General features: G+C 36.3%; 1 protein-coding gene across 7 annotated transcripts in view; it reads right to left on the bottom strand.

Annotated features, from left to right (window-relative positions):
• Positions 1-17112, bottom strand: part of KHDRBS2 (KH RNA binding domain containing, signal transduction associated 2) — a 381354-nt gene that overhangs the window by 216022 nt on the left and 148220 nt on the right. The gene's annotated exons all lie outside the window — the stretch shown is intronic.

Here is a 17112-nt window from a genome sequence, read left to right as displayed (position 1 = left end):
CACTGCCTCTTGTCCTGGCACTGGGCATCGCTGAAAAGAGCCTGGCTCCATCACCTTTGCAGCCTCTCTTCAGATATCTATAGACATTAATGTGACCTCCACTGAGCCTCTTCTTATACAGTCTGAACAGTCCCAGCTCACTCAGAGTCTCCTTACAGGAAAGGTGCTCCAGTCCCTTCATCATCTTGATTACTAGCAAAAAAAAAAAAAAAAAAAAAAAAAAAAACCAAACCAATCTAAAATCAATCAAACAAACAAAAACAGTTCCATGTTAGACAAATTTAAGGACTACTAGGTATCAACTTTGAAGCTAGGTCAAATGTTATAGACAGAATTTTAGCTATTCTGGAAAATGTTAACAGAATCAGCATGAATGTGAAGAGCTGTATGTCTCATTTTTCTCCTTCAAACACATATTTAAGTGTTATGTGTTTTTATCAGGCAAACTAGATGAAAATTGAACTATTTTACAAGTGACCTAGATGTTACACTGCTGGTGCTACCAAGGGAAAACAATAAGGTGAAAACCTAAGCAATCAGACAAATGCTTGTTGAGGTGTTACTATTACCAGCTTGAAACATTTTTTTCTGCTGTGCAGTGCAAACCCAATTTTTATTCTACTCGGTGATTTCAAAAGCAACACTGGACAATGGATTACAGTTTATTTTAAGATTAAATATATATCTAATTATGAGAAATTCAAATTGTTTTTTTTTTTTTTCATTTTACCTAAGTTACAGATGTTTTTGACAGTGGTGAAGTTTTCCAGCAGAAAAAGCCACATGGTATTCAGGCTCTGACCTTTCTTCTGGAATCTGTGGGAACATTACTGCATAAAAATAGCTGATTAATTGAAATTCTCTTTACCAATTATATACTTTCAACACTACTACATCTGTCACACAAGGACAGGTTTGCCACTCCATGCCTGGTCATTCTGAACAACTGCACAGCTGCAGTCATTATATCACTTCTAGTCTCTGAAATGCACAAAGCAGTCTGAAAAATAGGTGGCTAGGATTCCTATCCAGTAATTAGAGAATGCCATCTTTTCCATGAACAGTTCTCCTTGCCCCCCTGGCCAAGATCAGGGACTGCTGCCTTTTTTGGTTCACTCACCTACGGGTCTTGACCTGTCCCTCCATCCCTCAGTTCTTACTAGGGTCCCTGCATAGCACATCACTGCTGGTGCTGCTGCACCTCCAGCTCCTTGGCGTTCCCTTTCTCTACATTCTCACTGGGAGCACTTTACCATTTGGGGACGTATATATCATGACTAACAGAAAAGAAAGAAGCCTTCTTTCCTTTGTATGTAAAGCTCTCTTCAAATTATTATTAATATTATTACTATCATTGTTGTTGTTGTTAAAATGTTACTATTAGCATATTTCACAGTAGCTCTCTCAATCATATCCTTCCAGGGAATTTCTATGTTAGAAATTTCAAGTTGCAAAGATGCCCTCTTGTCAACCATTTCTTGATACTGAATATTGACAAGTGCCTATCTTCCCCTTTGTTGCCTGCCTCTGCCTGCCCCTCTTACTGACACCACCCCAGCACTGAGGCTGGTAAGACGCCTACAAGAGTCTGTGGTGCATGAGGGGCAACTGAGCAACACTCCCTGGGGAACGGGGTCCCTGAGAATCCAGTTCCCCAACTCCTCTGCATGAGCTTATAATCTCTTTTCATGCTGATTTTTAGCTTTTCTGCCAGTGTCTCCTGAGAAACAAAGAGGCTGGCAAGTGAAGAGACTTGCCATGTTTGCTGTAGAGGCAGGACATCTGGTTCTTCTGTGTCTGGAGAAATGGATTTTTCTCCTCTTTCATTCCTACAGTACAAATTCATCCAGCTACATGTTATTAGCACATTCACACACACAATGATGATACAGGACTAAATAATGTGCAGGAAAAAAATGTCATTAAAATGGACTAATGGACTTTCTTAACTGATGTTCTCCAAACTCCTTTGAGGAAAATAAGACCTTTGAAGACTTTTTTTTTTTTTTTTTTTTTTTTTTTTTCTTTTCTGATTATGCAGGTACTGAGAGACAAGCAACTGGACAGATGTTTGCATTTTTAGGAATGCAGTGGGTTTATCTGCAAAGATCACAGAGTCCCATGTCAGCACAGTTGATTGAAATACCCATAACTTCAAAGAGATCCAGTGTGCCTTCTTCTTCCTCACCTTGTGAAGTCACACTGGTAACAACAGTGTGGAAAGATATAAGAGGTAAAGAAACCATGACTACTGAGTAGATTTTTAAATAAATGAATTTGTAACCAGATAATGTTGCTACGACCACATAAAGTATTGCATATTACTGCATTACATGTTTCTGAAAAAAATACAACAATATGGAGGCTGAGTTAGAAATACCATCAGTAGGGTGAAGTGGAGAAGGAGACAGGCTGCCTTCCAAACCCAGTCTGTCCAGCACAAATTTAACTGCTACAGCTCTCTGAGATTCTGCAGAGCCAAAGAAAGCCTTCGGAGTACACTCAGATGTGATGCCTAGGTTAACTTTAAGTTTTAGCTTTATTTATGAACATACAGGACTTGGGTGGATGCATTGATATAAAGTGCTATGCATAAATCTTAAATCTGAAGGATTTTACTTTGTTGTCCCTCCAAACATTTGTAAAACAGACAAATATAAACTGTCAACGCTGTCCAAAAAACAAACCCCACAATTTTGAGCATCGTTTACTTCTAGACCAGAGCACAAAAGATCAGTGCAGAAACAATGTCCAAGTTGAAATAAGCTGTCACATTTGCCAGTACAAGAGGCTTATGACTGCTGACTAGTTTTGTTATCTATCCATGCCAAATCCTCTGAGCCAGCCACCCACTGTTTCTATCACTTTTTGAATCTAAGCACAGTATGCAAGTGTTTTAATTCAGACTCAGTTGTCTGCACTGGATAATCAAAATATTCTGGTTTTGGACTTCAAAACCTGCACATTCTAAGTTTTCAGCACTCTTTTGTCAACACTACAGAATCTGAATATATCTATGAAAAGTTTTAGGCACAGCACTCTCCTTTAGCATTTCCAGTATAATTCATTGAAATGCTCATCTAAATACTATGTTTTTCTCTTGTCCCCCACCCCCCTTTTTTTTTTCCCCGATAGACTGATCAGTATTTTTGCTTATTTCCATTCATTTCCTTCTACCCTGATGGGACAAAAATATTTGAAGACATACACTTTTTATCTGCTTCCCAAGTGTGTTCATAAAGTGGTGACTTGAAAACAGAATCCTTCTGTTCCCTACTCATAGAGATTCAGCTTTTATTTTCAAAAGAAAGAGATGGAAACTTTGGGCTAGAAAGAAAATATGCAGTGAAGAGTATGCAGCAATGAAGGCAGACAATCATAGCTGTTTAAATGCCATTCTCTGTTTTGGCAAGTGGTACAATTAATTTTGTGTAAGCTACCTAAGTGCCTGTTTGAGTAACATCTTCCATTAATCTTTAAGATCTTTGTTGTTGATTTTCTGCTACCAGCAGATTGGCAAAGAGATGTTCTGTGTAATAACGGTTGTTTCAGAGGGCAGTAACAGATTTTCTACCTTTTTTTTTTTCCTTTTTTTTTTTTTTTTTTTTTTTTTCTTTTTAGGTGATAACTATAGCTAATTCACTGTTGCTTGATATGAGAATTAGCTCAGGTCTACTCCAGTTGCTGACAAACTGAAAAACTCAGAGACATTGATCAAGCACAACTATCAGTTTGTACAATATTGTTCTGCTGACAGTTGGCCGTTTTCATGCAGACAGCTTAGTGGCCACATAAGTAGTCCAGTAGAACCCCCAAAGCATTTTTGAAGAACTAGCTGGGGATCAAAATACCAAGCAACAGATGAGGAACCGAGCCATTAGTAGATAATGCCAATAAAACTTGGTGGAACAGCTAGAAAAGTTGTCCAGCAACATATGGTCTGTGCTAGATAAAGCTTATACTTGTCTGTGATTGTATCTTTCATCTGTGGCTATTGGATCTGATGGGCATGCTCTTTTGGACTAAATACTTTTAGTAAGGTATAAATGCACTTTGTATTTACTTTACCACTTTATTTAATTTATTTACCGCATATTTGCTTTAAATAAATACTACTTTGATTGATGAGATGTTTAAAACAGTGGACTGAGAAAGCTCCTGGATGGCAAATGAAATAATGCAATATGCTTTTTTATTATTATTATCATTTTTCTTTTTTCTTTTTTTCTGAAAACCTGCTGAGAATGCAAGGTCCAGTGCCCAGTGGCTGCAGCTAGTTATTTGCCTCGCATGAAAAAAAAAAAAAACGCTGAGAGAATAAGAAGTTAACTTTTCTGAAAAGAAAAGATCCTGCTTGGAGCTACAATCTCTAAAAGAAAGCTTGGATTTCTGAACAAGAAAATGGCCTGTTTGCTATTTCTGATTGTGTTCTGTTAAACAGGATCTGGTACATTATTTGTGAACAAAATGGAGACAGGCTACTTGTATCTTCTTCTAAAAGAAACATACAGAGAGGTCTATATTATCTAACTCAGGAGCACCAGTAACAAGGTCTAGAAGCAGTAGGAGAGTTCTTCTCATTGCTGTCAGTGCAATGCTAGACTTTACAAGACAAGTTTAAGGAGTAGCCATGGAATATCCATAAAAGGTTACAGTTTCGCTTCAAAAACCTGACTCTCTCATTACTTTAAAAAGATTACAATCTTTTTTTTTAGAATGATTTTCTATTTGAAAATCATTTTATGCCCTTTGTACTCTAGCATAGTTCCACAGAATATGATGTCATGGGTCTTCATAAATCTATAACTATGCTTGACAGCTAAACCTATACACTTTTCTTTGTGCTTTTCTTCTGAAAAATCACGTTTTAAGCGCTGGTGTCATTAAGGTTGTCATGACTTGAAAATGAAAGGCAAGGATACATTGAGCCCAATGTTTCAAAGAGCAGTTTGAGCTGCATTCTCATGCATCAGTTAGCTTTGCAAGCCACCTGAAATCACTAGGAACAAACACAAACTTATTTTCATAGTGACCAAAACCCATAACTCATCCTTCCAGGAGTGACCTTTTTCACTGGGCTAAGGCGGATGTGTACAAATGGTGTGCCCTGCCCGCTGTTTGAGGTGAATGCAGGTACATCAGCTGAAAGCCATGAGCTGCATAGCTACAATATGGATGCAAATACCCCTCACTAATAATGTCTGTAAAGCGATAGATGTATAAGCTTAGGCTTAGCACAGAGCTAACATGTTTTCCACTTAGAGTTTATTTCCACTGAGTGGAAGCATGCTTCTTGGAAAAAAAATGGCCACAGGCACTATCAGTCTTTCTCTCTCTTCTCTCCCATTACAAGACTAAAGCATCCTTTCTTTCAAAGTTACCCAAAATAAGAAAAAAAAAAAATCTTCCTCACATTGCAAAGCTCTTCAAGCATGTCCTTATAGTTCCTGGCTACATGTCTCTTCTGAAAATATGCAACTGTGAGTTCATCTGCCATAGTCAAATCACATCCAGACTTTCCCAAAGGCCACTACTCTTTTCATTCAATGAGGTACTTATTCCTCCAAAGATAGTTAAGCATCTACATTTGAACTGGATAAAAGAAAGTATTACTTGTGGAACCCTGAATCTGACATGACTTCAGACATTTCAGTGTGCCCACTGTTGTCTTCTGTCTGGCTTTAGGCACAGAACTAGGTCCCATCTATTCTTTTCTGAGAATGGAAAAATACAATACAGATTAGTTTATCTTAATTTTCCTTCAGAGGCCTGTGCTGCCTTCTCCATTAATTACACACAAACCTCAGGCTCCTGAATGAAGTGCCCTCAATCACCCTGCTCTGACTAGATGACTGCTTTTCAAAAAATAAACCAGGATATGTTCCTGAAAGCAAGCACTCTGGAAATGGACTTATACTGTCACTGCCAATTTAGCTTGTCTGGGGGAAGAGAGTGAGATTAAGGAGCAAGCAGAAAGTGGCTCCATTAGAACCCTTCAGGCAATTGGCAACATCTACTCTGTGGCCTTGAATTGGATATGAATTAGTAAAAATGTTTGAAATAGCAAATGATAAAAGAGTTACATTTCAGGTTCTACCACAGCTTGAATTACTTTCATTTTGAATATACCAGTTGTGCTAAGTTTTAATTAAACGAAAAAGGTCTGTAAATCAAAAAGATCTAAATACAGAGGCAACAGAGAGAAATCAGAAAGCCCAGAAGCAAAATGTGTTATATCCTCTGCATTATTCACCGTTACAGCCACTGCAGGGTTCAGGATCACAATGCTTAATGTATTAATGCTCTCCTAGCCAGACCTTGAAAACATTTGTACATACTATTACAGGACTAAAAGGACTTCTGCAACACTTTATGAGGCTTACATAGATAAGGTGAGTACATTTTTTTTTCTCACCCAAATCCCTCTTTTCTGTTTCATAGGTATTGAATCTCTGAAAACATATCTACAAAACGAACCCAGCACATAAGTAAAACTGCAAGTGACACTGGAAAATACAATTTTCAGTGCTCTTCTGGAAAAGATACATATTTTATTAAAAGTATTAACATGTTTTTGATCTTATTTTGAATTTCTCTATCTATTGTTTCTATATAAATTATACTGTATTAAACATATATATATATATTTGCACTCTCTCTTTTATGTTTCCTGGCATAGGCACTTATTCTTTCATTATATCTTTATATCCACACATGTTGTGTGTGCATAAGTGTTTGTATAATCTGGCTTTATGTTTCTAAACCAAATGATAAATGAAAATAAATGCTTATTGGACACTTTATTGTGAAGTTTGATTGTTGCATGGTGAGACTTACTGAATACAAATAATTCTTGAAAACATCTACTGCAGCCAATGGATGAGTTTAGAATTCAAACTGGAATAGGTACAAAGGAAATTGACTGGAATGCTGGGATGCTCAGAACTGTAACTCTGTTTTAGGAGAGAAAATTAAAATAGCTTGGGCTTTGTTGCCTAGCCAAAGCCAATACTTAGAAGGGACATATGTTCTGTCTCTAAAAAGAAAAAGAAAAAAGAAAAAAAAAAAAAAAGAATGGAAAAGGGAAAGAAAAAGGTAAACATTAAGGAAGGAAAATAAAATTCAAGGACTAAATTTCTAACTGTCAGACAGTATTTTGTCTGGAGACAGCCTTCAGATGCCAGTAATGGGAGCAAAACTCTTAAACTGAGTTTACTCATTCTATTAAAATGGATCAGTGATATGATTGCAGAGCACAAGCAGCAAGTCCTTTTCTAATGCAGGGAAGTTTGATCTTCTGAGACAGAGTTGTGCTAGTCTTAACTTCAACCTTCTTTGGGTTATCACTTAAGAACTAAACATATGCTGAGGCTTCAGTGATGTTCTGTAATATTCACATATTCTGTTGCCTACCAAGACAGCCAGTTGGAACTGTATGGACTTTCAGGCTAATGCCAGTATGGACTTTCAGGCTAATGCATGATGGCTTGCTTTTTTTGTACAAGCAGTGCATTCCTGAGTGCTTGCAATTTTAGCTGGATTATTATTATTGACATGTGTACTTTTTAAGTATGAAATGGCTTTATTAGAAAAAAAAATAATGCCAGACATACTAATTTGTTTTGCATTTTTCCAAAATATTTGTATTTTTATTTTCTACTGTATTAGTATTTTGTCCAAACCCTAAGAAAGATATATATAAATTGCTAAAAATGTTTTTACCATGCAATTTCCCATCTGCTTGAAGGAAAGAGAAAAATGGATTCTATTGCAGCAATAATATACACACACAATGGAGTAACATTGGACAGAGAATGAGAAACTCTAGTCGGACTTTATCATTTTTATATTTAATTTTAATAACAAGTAAACTGAAAGTACTGCACCAGAAATGTACTTTACATATACACACAGATACAGCTACTTAATAATTTGTATTTTGATCAATACAGGACCACATATTCTTGGGATTCCTTGGTCACCCTCTCCTTCTCCTACAACTGAATCCCTTGCCTCCAGCGAGCCTGATCCTGCATCAGAGCACTGAGGTTTACTCTGACTTCAGGTGTGCCATGATGACAAAACCCTTGCACATGTGCTGTGCAGAACATTCTCACATCTGAATCCCAATGAATCTGTAAAGTGGATACACTCTCCCTCACCGAACATAAAGTGGATACAGTTCATACAGTTCAACAGATTATGTTTTGTTGAACTGCGATTCTGCACCAATTATTTTGCTACCGAATTTTTTAGACATTCATTGTGGTTCTCTGTGTTTCTTGTTAACTAAAGCTGGCATTAAAGAATGACTCTTTTAATTAGAAGATTATAGTAATTACTATATCATTAACTATAATACTCTTATTTTATGTAGCACACTAATATGTATGAAATAAAAATGAGTTAAGCAACTACGAGCTTACTTCTGTAACCTACAAGATTATTTAAGGTCATTGCCCTTCATGACTCTTTAGACCAAGAAAATTCCCTTGTGGGAGTAAGGTTGTACAATACGAACACTAACTAAAAACAACGTGTTTATTTCTTTTGCAGAATGAAATAGTGACAAGTTTATGCTTAGTCCTATGTTGTTAGTCCTTCTCTATTTTCAGCATGAAACAAAACAATGGAAAATGATAAGATTTCACAATATTATGCTGCTATATAAGCCAGAAATTACACTATATTTTTTTTTTTTTTTTTTTTTTTTTTTTTTTCATGGTATTTTTACATACATTAGATATATCCATAGTGAGAAAATAAATAATGAAAACAAAGCAAAGCAAAGCAAAACAAAACAACAACAACAACAAAACATAATATGGTTTGCCTAATACTATTTTGTTCATTTAGAGAAGTTAACATGTTACATATACAGACATATAATTAATTTAATCTTTGCTTACTTTTGCAAGGAATGATCTCAAAACCTAGCCTGCTTACAGGGTGAAAAGTTGGTCTTAAAATTTAGTCTACGTTAGTTTGAAAAAGGAAATAATCCAGCCATGTAATCTTGCTACTAATTTTAGTTAATCTTTCTCCAGTCAACACAATAACAAATTATGCACTGGCAGCCAGCACTTGAATTAGCAGGAACCAAAACACTCAAGTGCCTCTAACTTTCATTTCAACTTTCACAAAAAGATGGCCAATCAGAAAAATACGGCAGGAGTTTTAAAACATTGAATATGAACAGAGCACACTTTCTCCTGCTTTAATTTTTCTGATTTAATCACCCTTAACTATCAAAGAAATTCTGTATTCACAGTTTCTGCATATGCATTTCTTCAGATAGTGAAATGTCTTTTATTCATAATACTGTTCTGTATTATATTTTTAAAAATATATTTCACTATATTTATATGTGTATGCATTCAATTTTCCTAATTTCCTTATGAATGTGGTGTGAAAACTATGTGCTCATCTATTTCTTTTTGACTTCACTTCAATTACTATAAAAGTGACTGTCTTTAGGACATTTTTTTTCCAGAAAGCCGCTTTTTTTCCAGACCTAGAAAGTAGGATGAAGACCTAAGAACAGGAGTATTGTAAACTCAGCTGTGATACAAACTCATTTTGTTGTCCTGCACTAGTTACTCAATAATGGGTGATGGATTTAGTCAACCTGAACACAGAACACACCGTAAGCTGCTTCAGTACAGGAACAGTCTCAAAAAGCACTTGGTCTCAGAGCCAACTTCTGAGATCCAATTTCATTCCCTATTTTCCATCCCAAGAAGGAAATGCTTTGACGCTACGCTACGGTCCAGCAATGGCAAGGCATGATGCCTGTGGTGTCAATTCAACTGAGCATCACCCAGGGGGATGCTACCTCCCTGGGGAAGAGCCCCTGCCAGGGCTGGCAGCATGCTCCAGCGAAGGATGCCAATGAGTTTGTTGGCCTCGTGGCCAAATACATATGAGCCAATGAGTTTGTTAATGGCATTTTTCCTCATTAGTTTTCATCATTTTTCTTACCACAAAGGAATGGGGCAGAAGGTCTGGAAAGAAAATCAGGGGTATGGAGAGTCATTTCAAATCTGTATAGTTATGAAAAAGATTTTAAGCATTTAAATAGTAGCAAAGCTAAATATTTTACCCACACTTGCCATTTTAAGATTTTATTCTTTGGGAATACTCTACAATCACCTCTAACTGGTTCTATAACATTAGCAGAAACTTATACACAAGAAGTATACTTCTTTAAAACAAATAAATTGGATACAAAGTTTTCAAATTTGCAGTACCACAAGGAGATGTAATTGGCCCTTTATATGTCACAGATTTTAACAAAGGGTTCTTTCCACTTGGAACAGAGGAGCAATAATTCTGTAATGTGCTAGTAAACCAGTAAACTGCAAAATATCCAAAGATATATTGCATTTTTATAGAGAATGACAGTTTTAAGAAGTATCTGTGTACTGCCTTGGAATGCAGGCATTGAGCTCAATTTCAGCAACAAAAAAAGAGTCAGTAGGGCACTATTACTGAAACCTCAGCAAAAATCATCCTAACCAAAACACATTTTAATAATGAGGGACAAAACATCAGGAAAAAAGAAAACAAACAGATTTGGAACTAGAATAATTAATACTGTTATTAATTATACTTAATAGTAAACAACCTAGAGGGAAAAGAAGCATTAATATCTCCTTTTAATTTTGAAAATTAATGCTGCTTTCAGTTAGAGGCAGTACTAATACAAATGTAATGACAATTTACTTCATAAGCCACATTAACATTGTTTAAAAGGCGTTAAGCCAGCATCTCACTAAATGTCTGGAACAAATAATAGGATCTCAGCACTGTAGTACACAGCGGTATAATGTACAATAAAGTACATTGTTATGCATCACTGCAAACTTCCAGCAGACACCAGCAATATAACCTGAACAACAAAAACAATCAAGATCTTTCTCTTCTGAAAGTAATTTAAAAATAATGTGAAACAAAAATAGCAACATGAATGAGACCACTATTTATCCTTTTTTATTCTGACAATGCTCAGAGCTCTCATTTGGATTAAATGCGAAGGGTGCTGCACTAAGAATGGTCTAATTAGTGTAGACTCTAATGAATATGTACAACTTTAAATGGACAAGCATACCTTTGAATTCCATAGGATGACTTGCATTTATAAAGTATAGAAAATCATCTCCAGAAATAGAAAGAAGTGAAGGAAGATTCCTTGCTATTTTGTTACTTCACAGATTCAGAAATCCTTCAGTAACCAAAATACAGAAGAAAAGCAAAAGTAGGCCAAAGGATTCACCATATGCCAAGAATTTAACCCTGTCCACTTTCATCTTTCTGCCTACAGCTTTCTGTCAGGAGGACTACTTTTTCTCAAATACCAATAGTTTTCTATATTTGGTGTAAAAATTCATCATACTGGAACAAAGAGTGCAGGTGAGGATAATGTATGATTAATAGAGATGACAGGCTACCATCCTTAGGGGAAATAAAATTGCTGTTGCACAGTCTGTTTTTTGTTAAAAGGTAATGGGAAATTTTTCTGCTTGTGTGTAGGGAAATAGAACACAGGTATTTTTAAAAAGCACACACTGCCTAAGAATATTTCATAATGCTTACACATTTCACCTTTAAATAACACAAAATGAACCAGAGCATCTGTCCTGGGTGGGACTGCCTCCAGTAAGGACAAATGTTCATCTCAGGAGAGCTTTCAGGTTTGGTTAAGCCTGAGAACAGTCTGTGGGGCAAAAACCAGTAAGAAAAATGGCCAACAGCAGAAAAGCAGGCAAGCACTGGGAAATACAGAATGACAAAGAACAACTGGTAGCATTTTTCAACACCGAATTATGTTGTATATGGCAAAGCATCAGAGATGGGCCCTAATTCTGAGAGCTTTCCACCAGACTATGATTATTCTTTAGGTTATAGATGTATTAGGATTATGCATGCTTGTTTCTTTTATAAAAATGTTTCCTACAAAATATTTTATTAGCAGACAGATCTGTGATTCTATTATTCTATTTGGTTTATTTAAGAAGATTTGATAATGAAAACAAGCAAGTTTCTATATAATAATGTAGAAGGTGAGTACTACTGGGTATGGCCTGGGTAATGGATGCTTTTTTTCCAGAGGTTACAAGAAGAGGTGACCATTGACAGCTTATTTGAAAGATAAAAGTAGTTAATTGAATAGCTGAATGCAACAAAATCTTTGCACTGAAAATCAATGAAATAGAGTAATCCTAGTATGTTAGTTATTGATCTTACTTATATGTTAGTTATCGATCCTCTAACAGTTCATTATGTGGATAATTGTAAATTCTCTTCAGAATCTTGCCTTCTGGACCTGAAGAGAGATGAGTTCCCATTTTGCTCAGGACTATGACACCAGCACATCCCACAGAATCTGCCAGGTCCAGCTGGAGGTCTGGCAGTGAAAGGACCTACACCTTGTGAGATGCTGCCTGCTCCAAGGAGGCAGAAGGAGCAGCCAGCAGCTGCAGGTGATGGACAACTGCCCTCTCAAATAACCCTCTGCATTTTCTTTACTCTTGCATTAAGCAATACAGTCCCTTGGGGAGAAAAACTGGAAGGAATAGCTATGAAACTAAGCATCAGCATTACCACAGTATTATCAACCACAGCACTGATCCTCTCTAGACTTCAAAAACACTTCAAAGGCCACTTCTGTCCTTCATTCTCTATTCTTCTCATCTGAATGCAACCAGACTGTGCCTTAGGGTCACAGAAGGCCAGGACTGTGTTACTGAGGAAGAGTCCCATGTACTTTTCACAGCTGGTGTGTCCCTCACTGTCATCACTGGATATCTCCAGCTTTCCCACAAGAAATGGATGTGAAATGAAGCAGAGAGCCCCTGTCCAATTCTCCTGTCCTGTCCTGTCCTCTCGTTTCACTTTATTTTTATTTTAAATAGCAGAGAATATGTGTACAGTGGAGAGGAATTCCTTGGTCAGAACACCAAGATGATGACCATGTGAGTTGGTAACAATTCACGGACAACCAGTTGAAGTGCAGACTTGGCCAGTGTAGGTTTAGATCTAGTCTAACTGGGATATAATGCCACTCTGGCAAAACTGCATATAAACGAACACAAATTAGAAAAGTCTACAAGTCACAGCATGCTGAGTGGGCTTACTGATTCAGGGCTCTGCTAGTTGAGACTTCATTTCATGATGCTATTTTCCAGGGGGATAAACATCATTAAACTTTTGTTTAGAAATTTTTCATCCTTTTGAGAAATGAGTGGATCCACACTGGAAAAGTTTCTGAAATTAATATTCCTTGTTTCTTAAAGGCAAAACCCAATTACTTTCTAAGCACTTAGGAAAGTCTGATATGTTAACTGCTAAGAAGGTCATAGCAATTTAAATGCTTAAAGGCTAGAAAAACTCTCCTTAAATGGATAACCTTTCTTAAGTGGCTTCTTAAATTGCCTGAAAGATATCTATCAGTAAAAGTACAAGGGGAAAAATATATATATATATATATAAAAATAAACATACCAAGCTGCACAAATAATAACAAAGTATTGAAATCCCACATGCAGCTCTTTTCAACACAAACACTAAGTTCTTTAGACATCCACAGAGCCTGACACCTGTCAGTCTTCTGGGATCATTCTGAAGAAGAGGAAAATATTATTAGCCTTGTCCAAAGTAGAAGAAAAACAACATTGGACCTTATCACTTATATTAAGTTGCATATATGCTGGCAAAAACAGCACAGGTTTTTGGTTTGAAAAGTCTCTAATTTATGGGCACAAAATACAGCTGTGTAAATAGTCTGCAATGAGTATTTAATTTACTGTATTTTGACCCTGGCTTTTTCCTCCCAAAATATCTCACAGCAGATGTTTTGATGTCAATGCTTTTTACATGAAATCAGCCAGCGAGTGGAATTTTCTTGATGTTTATTGACCACAATGTCATTTGAGTTCCCTGAGAAGATGAGCATATTAGGCACAAAGAATTTAGCAGAAGTGGAATTACAAAATTATTTCTGGATGTGATTCCAAAATTTTCTAGCAAAATTTGATTGTTGGAATAGTAAAAAAGCTAATAAAAAAGGGATAAGTACAGAAGAATGATTAATTTATTGTGTCCCCTGTCCCTCCCTGCTTCACTGTTTAAATTTAATATCCAATCTGTCTTTCCCCAGCACCCTGCCTTGTCTCCTGGTTCTCTAAATCCACATGCCAAGGGAGACCTCAAAACACTGAGTTTCTCTTGACCTTGCTGGTGTGCCACCGGGCTTCTGAAAATGACGTGAACATGGTTTACAATCATTATTTTTTCTTGATTTATTTTTAAGCTATATATAATTACTTTTAACAGGTCAACCTCTCTTTTTATACCATGTAAGTATTCTTAGTATACTCACTTCTAGACTCTTGAACCCCTAGTTCTCCTAACTTGTATTCCATTTTTGTTCTTGAGGACTGCAAAATTGACCTGAAGATCTAGTGTGAAACATTACAGAAAGTGCAAGCTAAATGATAAAGCAGGTGCAGCATTCTAATGGACTGATCAATGAGCCTGTCAGATCATCTGTGGATGGGGATGGTGGCACTAAAGTTCACCTGGAAGATTTGCATTACTGCATAGAAAAAAAAAAGATGAGCAGGATGAGCAGTGGGAAAAAAAAAAGAACAGTATCTTCTAACCTAAATGAGCCAGTGGTTTAAAAGAAGCCTTCTTGGAAGTTAACCCTTTATTGCAACATTTCAGATTGCCAGAAGAGGAGGGTTAAAAGCTTTTCCTACGGCTTTCCATCATGGTTGTCCATATGCCAAACCCGCTATGCCTTCCAGCTCACACTGCGATGGTTCTGTTTGACACTGATGCTCAAGGAGTATATACTCAAGAACTGTCAACATGGTTAATTAAGGCTATGATATGGCTTGCAATATAAATGCTGGATATCGTGGCATGAAGCTTGTCCTCAGACAAATATATCTCAGTATATACCAACAGATGTTAAAAATCTGCCCTCCTCCCAATAAGGACTATTACTCAGATGAATGCTAGACTTACTAGAAAAAAATATAATGATTTTGTCTGTATCATGCAGACCAGAAAGATAGTATAATATCTAATGCTTGCTTGATGAGAAGAGTTTTCAAACTAAAGCAAAAGCATGTTTAACTCACAAGAATGGTTTATCAACTATACTCCCATACATGTATCATGATTCTCCTGACTACAGCCCTGCAGGGTATTCTTTGATAGCTTTTGCCCACTTTTCCATTTAGGCAAAAATAAATGAATGAAAAATTTTATAAGAACTTAGTAATTTCCAGAACTAACTTGTGTGGAATTTGCCTGCAGTACTGCACGGGAGATGACACAGCAAAAATGGGAACTGCAAATGCTGAGAAACTATAGAACCAGATAATAAAGTGACTAGATTTAAACATCCAGAGGTGATGAAGCTGGCATTCATCAGATATCAGAGGTGGAAGAAAGACTTAGAATTTCCACCTTCCAATTACCAAATAACATTAAACTTTCTCAGTTTTGAAGAAGTACTTGCTCCACAGCCATACCCATGTGTCAAAAATTGCATTCCACACAACAACTGAGTATCCATGCAGAACGAGGCATGTAAAATATACCAGTGCCTATCTGACTTTTCTCAAGCATAAGGGGTGTGTATGAAGTTTGTGCTAAGGTCCAAGTTCTCAGTACAGGGCAGGTGGAATACGTCTTAAATGGCACCAGACACCAATACTTAAGTGAATCAATAATCAACAGTGTTAAAGGCACCCAGAGAATTCTTCAGCTTGCCTAAGATAAGACATCTGGAGTTAGCCAGCTGGAGAGACCTCTGCACTCTGATGATGGTGTTCATTACATCTCCACTGATTCTAAAAGAAGTCTAGACACTTTGTTTCCTCACAGTTCACATCTATGCATTTGAATAGGGAGCTGCATATACTCACAATGTAGAATCATAGAATATCCCGAGTTGGAAGGGACCCATAAGGATCATCAAGTCCAACTCCTGGCACCGCACAGGTCTACCCAAAAGTTTAGACCATGTGACTAAGTGCACACGGATGTAGATGAGATAGGCACAATTTTCTGTAATCAGTGGGAGTGCAGAAGATGGACTAGGGAGCACAGAGCAGGAACCTAATACAAAAAATATAGTCAAGGCTAGTGTGGCCTTGGCAAGTAGAGGGATTTGTATTTTTCCCCATTATTCAATCCCTGGTAGACAGCTTTCTTCTTGAATGAAATCCAGATGCATTTGCTGGCTTAACACTACCAGAGGGCTTTATTTCATTTTATTTTCTCAATGTATCATGTCAGAGATAACATTGTATCTATATTAATCAACTTATTTCTTTTTATTATAGGTAAATTTGATGGTGATGATAGTTCTTTTGAAAGCTGATCTTTAGATAAGAATTATGTTATTAAGAAGCTCATTATTTTCTATTTTCAGGAACACTTCTGGTTTCTGAGTTTACCTACAAATTCAAAAGATAATTATACGTTGTTCTGCAGAATAATTTACAGTATATTACAGTCTGCTTATCCTCTAGAAAAATGTCACTTTGTATTTTAGTGTTCTCTTTACAAGATATTGCACAAAATACTTGGCACTGTCATTTTTACAAAAGGTGCTTGATATGTCTTCCTTATCTGTGTCAAAACTAAATTGAAACACAGTATTTAAAGGCTGTTTGCCTGAAACAAGTATGCCAGAAACATACTGATGAAATGCTTAAAAAGAACGCTCCAAACACTTTTGCAATTAAATTAATCTTAACAAGAATTTGAAATAACTGAAATAAAGGCTACTGACACAATTAGAAATATGAGATGGTAAGAATATATTTCTCTATGTAAAATGTAAGATAATATTTATGAATGTAATAACAATAATATAATATTATGTCCTTTTACACATTAATATAACTGGTAAGTAGCTTTTCTATTTTTAGGTTAAAATTCAGTAAACTATAAACTACAATCTAGTACTTTGGAACTAGTTTTCTTACCCACCTTCGTAAATTAGATCTTAATGTATGGTTAAAATAAGTAAAATCTTACTGCTTTTCTTTCTTTCTTTCTTTCTTTCTTTCTTTCTTTCTTTCTTTCTTT

The sequence above is a fragment of the Oxyura jamaicensis genome, chromosome 3 (genome assembly GCF_011077185.1).
Source record: "Oxyura jamaicensis isolate SHBP4307 breed ruddy duck chromosome 3, BPBGC_Ojam_1.0, whole genome shotgun sequence".
Lineage (NCBI taxonomy): Eukaryota > Metazoa > Chordata > Aves > Anseriformes > Anatidae > Oxyura > Oxyura jamaicensis.
The sequence above is the reverse complement of the archived record's forward strand: the minus strand, read 5'-3'. Positions and strand labels throughout refer to the sequence as shown.